Below are 5,359 nucleotides of genomic sequence, written 5' to 3' on the forward strand. Positions count from 1 at the left end.
GGGCTAGAGGTTTGAATGTACTCCACTGAGATTTACAAAAGATGTGTATCCCTTTCCCAATTTTTATGCATATGTAATTTTTAGCGTTTGATGTTTGTTAATTCAGAATATAACATAAATGCTAGCATAGACACATAAAAATGCAGAATTTGGGAGACTATTTTCATTAGAATATCAATACGGGAATCCTCTGGGGGAAAAGGTTGCATAATAGTAACTTTACTCCCCAGTTTTCCTTGCCATAAATTAGGAGAACATTCCCCCCAAATTGATGAGTCCATTTTTATACGAGATAGAATAATTTTATATGGAATAGTAAATTCTTCTAAAAAAATTAAATCATACACACACATTTGAGTTTTCCCTATGGGAACAGACAATTGTTAATTGTCTACCAGATACCCATTCCTTTATTAAATGTTTTATATATATTTCATTTAACTTTTCCCACAAATCTGTGAGATCACCGTTTTGTCTCTGCTTTTCAGATAACGAATCCAAGGGTTCCACGACCCAGCAACTTCTCTCTCTGGCCAACCAGGCTAGTCCTGGGGGAGTTTTGTACAGCAGGATCAGAAAGAAAAGGAGAGGGAAGAGAAGGTCAGGTTCAAGAGGGAGGGGCCCGGGGAAAGGTGCCGTGGAGTGCTGGAAAGACAGGCCGCTGCAGTATTCCAGAGAAGGACCTGGTCATCTGGGACAGGAGGAAGAAGCAGTCCTGTGGTCTGTGTATCGCCCTCAGAGTGTTTCAGGAATGGCAGGGTCGGACTTGCCTTACTTTGAAATTACACGTAGGTGGACGGATTGTGTTCCTTTGTCTGAGACACTGCCCTGAGACGGGACCGTCTGGGTGATGGCTTTATGAGTGGCCAATTATAAACATTTCAAAGAGAATTCGAAATCGAGTTTTGAAGGCTCTAAGTCTGGTGGCTTCTGGGCTCCTAATAGGCCTCGCCTGGACTTCTACAGGAGCCTCAGGTACAGAATTTGCTCTTTGTGGCTGCCCCTATCATTCTCTTCCTAATCCTGCTCTTTCTTGCAAATCCCTCTGTCTCTGTCTCACCATGCAATGATCATGAATTGCACTTTCTTTCTGAGGGGGAAAGAATTTGATCCCTTGAGGAGATGACTAGTGTTCTTGGGGCCCAAATTCTGCCTTGAGCCCTCTGTCACAGTGGACTGCTTCTCGGACACTAAGGCAAGGCCAGGAGTATGTGCAACTGTAGTGGACTCACCCACCCCTGGGCCTCCCATAGTTGTGTTTGCTCTCTGAGTCATCAGCGTCCGTAAGGGCTGCCCCCTCGTGTGCCTGCTGGGATCCCTTCTATCACTCCAGTGCCTGGAACATGGCTTGCCATGGAATTGGTGTCCAGGAAGGATGGAAGGGTGGGTGGGTGGATGGATGGATGGATGGATAGATGGATGGAAGGAAGGATAGATGGATGGTTAGACAGAAGGACTGGAGGATGGTTGAAAGCATTTCATAAACTCATGTCATTTACTAAATATGCTGCCCTCCAAGGAGCATAGCATTTTTGAAACCTAAGAAGGAAGCTTTGTACAAAGAAATGTGGTCCCAAATTAGGATTTCTCAAGGTGTGCTCTTCTATCTGTTTTGAGAACTACCTGGGTGGTCCATTCGTTTGGGTGCCTGGGTTCCATCCCAGATCTACTCACACAGAAATGTGCCTTTATGCTAGGCATCTCAGGAGATTCTAGTGAATTCCCATGTAGCGTGTTATAAATATACATAATAGTGGAATTCCTTGTTATATATTTGCACGTGTCACACAGTATTAGACCATTTCTCTTTAAAGGTAGGACTTCAGGAGTCAGGCAGGCAGCTCTACTGGAGGTGGGGTGGAAATTCTGACCTGGTCTCAGTAGCTGTGACCTCCTTTCTGCTCTATGTACCAGTCAGAGCAGCCCCAGGATCTATCCCTGTCCCCTTTACATAAGGTGCCCGCCTTGACATTTGATGTTAGTTGTGTTTCTATTGTCCCCGACCTATCTCTCTCAGCAGGCTTGCTCATGTCCTGATATCACAGAGCACCTTTGTAGCATTGCTCTGCCCCCTCGCTGCCTACTTCTAAATGTGTGGGTCCTCGGGATCCTAGAGAGGAAAGGGCCCCATCTTCCTGAGTCTGCATATGTGCATGAGGGCTAGCTACAGAACTATCAAATTTCCCCAAGAAGGAGGCCTAGATGCACTTTCTCCTAGACTTCATGCCTTCTTGGAGGGGTTCCCGGCATGTAACAGGTATGGAGTAAAAGTTATCTGATCTGTAAAATGGTAATAAAAATAATAACCTCTTTATCTTACTTAGCAGAGGTCTGCTTGGTCACTGCAGATATCTCATAAAATTGGGGAACTCTTTGCAAGCCTTAAAATGTATAGACATAAAGGTTCTATGCACATGTGCACATTTTAACCTTGAATCCTGAAGTATATCTGCAGAGATTTTCTTCCTCTATTGGTGGAACTGGGGTGAAGCTCACATCCCTGAATCTAAAACTGTGTGAGCCTTGGAGGAAAAAAGAGCCTCTTAGAAATCAGTGTACAGTGAGATTCTGCATAGGTTTTGAGAGTTACAGCATCTCCTCACCTTCTGGTTCTCCAGTTTAAATGTTTGATTTTTCTTATTATGTTAGCAATTTGATCTGGTTTGCAATCATCACACCCAAGCACCTGTATAATACAGTTGTGCTCCATGTATAAGAATGGACTGGTGTGTGTGTGTGTGTATTTTCAATGCATATTCAAGATAGCCAAAATGGTTCACGAATTCCCAGCCCATGTTAACATGATGTTCTTTCCTGAGCATAACATGTTTCTGGAAATTCCCAAATCTTTCACTCTGAAACTCAACAATATTGTTATTAAAATGGTTCAGTGTAAAGAACACTTTGGTGAACTTTATTTCCGCCTAACGACATACTCATTTTAAAGGTCATGGTGTTGAGTTGCCAGAGCGGTGACCTGAGAATAACCTCTCTCTGCTACCTGTATTTCTGATCCATGGTGTTAGCATTCAGAAATGCTCTTTCCCTCTGAGTTTCGGCAGCTAAATAAGTTGCAGCCCCTTCAGCTATACTCATAAAAATTTGCTTCGAGACAACATGGTCTGTTTATTGTGTAATAATCGAAATGGCACTAAATTGCAGTGATTGCTGAACACTTAGGAATTGTATTAACCTCTTAAGTGCTAAGTGGTTTTCTGTCGTCTCCCAGCTCCGAGGTGCCTTGTAAACACGTTTCTGGCGCTGGGTCTCCCTCAGTCAATGCCACTGGGGAAGTAAAAATCCTCAGGCCCAAGTCACACCCTGGTAGCAGGCTATGCCCTGGTAGCAGGCTGGACCCTGCTTACACCCTACTGACCAGGAGAGTGTCCTTGCCTGGGGTGACATAGACAAGAGCTGTCCCCTACTGGGAACCCCAAAAGGGTGGGTTGCACCGTCTTGGCCCACAAAGCCTCACTTGTGTCCCCTGGCTTCAGCGCATTGTATGTTTTGATGACAGTTGCCTTGTAGTTAGTTCCTTTGGAGAATAGATTCTCCAAAGAGCAGTGAGGATAGCCACCCGGCCGGTCTGCAGGGGCTACCTCCTTTGAGAAGCTGATCGCTCCTAGAGATGACAATCCTGGCCGCCCCACAGGAGGCCGGGCTGCAGTGTGCCGTGGCTTCCGCGTCCCTGGGCCCTATTGGTCCTGCTCCTGCAAGCGGCAGGCCTGGGAAGGAAGAGTTAACCAGAAATGGAGCGGCGCTGCTCCGGGGCAAGCAGGCTCGCTGCAGAACAGAGCCGCGATCGTGCGAAGGCAAGTCATTTCCCGAAACACTGCAGACACACGGCCTCGGGCAGCCTAAAACCTTTGGAGACCAAAATGGCTCGCAGGGGTTGGAAGTAATAAGGTGTTTTTCCCTTCTTTCTCCTTCACTGAGATTCTGCGAGGTTGCTCTGCATGGCTGGGGAACAATGGTGCTGTTTTTGTGTTTTCTGTGGGTATTAAGATCCATTACGCTGTGACATTTTTAAGATTGGTTATCCTGTAGTTTGGTGTTAAATTGAAGTTGTTTGTTTTGAATTTAATTCTTTCATTTTTCAAATGGAAAAAGGCAGCTCCGTGGTGCGGTGCGGGGCTGGCTGAGTGAAGTGCGTGCCCCAGTCGCTTTTGAGCAGAGCTCTGTGCCATCCCTGGGTCCTCGGCAGAATGAGCCATGAAAGAACATGACCTATTTCCCTCCTGGAAAGTCTGTGAGGATCCTTGGAGGCGACTCCAAAACTAGGAGGTAGGGGTCGTCTCCATTGTATCTCCAGAGAAACAGGATATGAGCTGGGTTTTAACAGAATGTTATATACCCAATCTGTTATGCCTAATGCAGCCTGCATGTAATTATTACTACTCTCTGTTTACGACAGCAGCAGAATCGGCTTCCATCCAACAAATGACCCAGCAGCAGTGGGCCAGCAGCCACCGAAATGACATCTGTTAACTCTTTGTCAAATGCCCTCTCCCATCTCCCAAACAGCTCTGTGGTTAATTACGACTTGAGCATCTGACACAAGTCTTTTGAGTGGAGAGACCTGCTTAGGAAAAATCTGGCTCCAAGAAATTCCCTTCTCTCTCTCCCTCAAAAAAAAAAAAAAAAGCCATAGCAAATTGTTTTAAAATAAACATTCATTTGGAGTACCAGAATAGGTTGTTGGAATATGTTTGGATTAAACCCTAAGATTACAGGGTTACTATACAGAGCGGTGTCTAGAGAACCAGCCCTTGGTGGAAAAAAAGAATCAGATCAAATTCTTGTTAAACCAGAAGAAAGTTTCCATCAGAGGAACACAGGCAGCTGTCGTTAACCTTCATGCTTGTGAGCCAGGGATCTGGCACATGTTTGTGCTGCCCTGATCAACTTGGTTAATATGGAAAGGCGGTTTCATTGTAATTGGTCACTGGAACTTGAAATGACCAATCTGATAAACCCAAATGTAGGCCCAGCCCAACTAAGGAGGTGCTGTAACTCCCAGGGCCAGATTTCCTTTCTGGAGCCTGTGTGTAGCAGCTGGTATCTGCTGCTGGGGCCCTCCTTACCCAGGCTTCCCATTCCTTCCTCCAGCAGCAGGAGCTGCAGCATTCTTGGCCTTTATTTGGGGATCAGGGATGGAGAGCTGTGAATCTAGTTTTCCAGCTCTCCATTCTCTGCCTGCTTGCTGACCCTGGGTTCTTTGTAAATGATGTATAATTGCCTACTCGCTTCTCCATGTAGGGTTCACCAAAACCTTGGCAGGGAACTTGACTGACCTATCCCCATAGAATCAGAACTGCTCAAACCTGTTTGGATGCCAGTCCTTGCAAGAACGGCCTCC

The 5,359-nt window shown here is 45.8% G+C and overlaps 1 long non-coding RNA gene across 1 annotated transcript; it reads left to right on the plus strand.

Annotated features, from left to right (window-relative positions):
- Positions 1-3,664: 3,664 nt before the first annotated feature.
- On the plus strand, positions 3,665-4,578 carry LOC113184499 (uncharacterized). The gene is made up of 3 exons (XR_003301004.2): positions 3,665-3,906; positions 4,111-4,284; positions 4,415-4,578. It is a non-coding gene; the product is annotated as an uncharacterized LOC113184499 (long non-coding RNA).
- The last annotated feature ends 781 nt before the right edge of the window (positions 4,579-5,359 follow it).

This window comes from Urocitellus parryii, chromosome 15, assembly GCF_045843805.1.
Source record: "Urocitellus parryii isolate mUroPar1 chromosome 15, mUroPar1.hap1, whole genome shotgun sequence".
Classification (NCBI taxonomy): domain Eukaryota; kingdom Metazoa; phylum Chordata; class Mammalia; order Rodentia; family Sciuridae; genus Urocitellus; species Urocitellus parryii.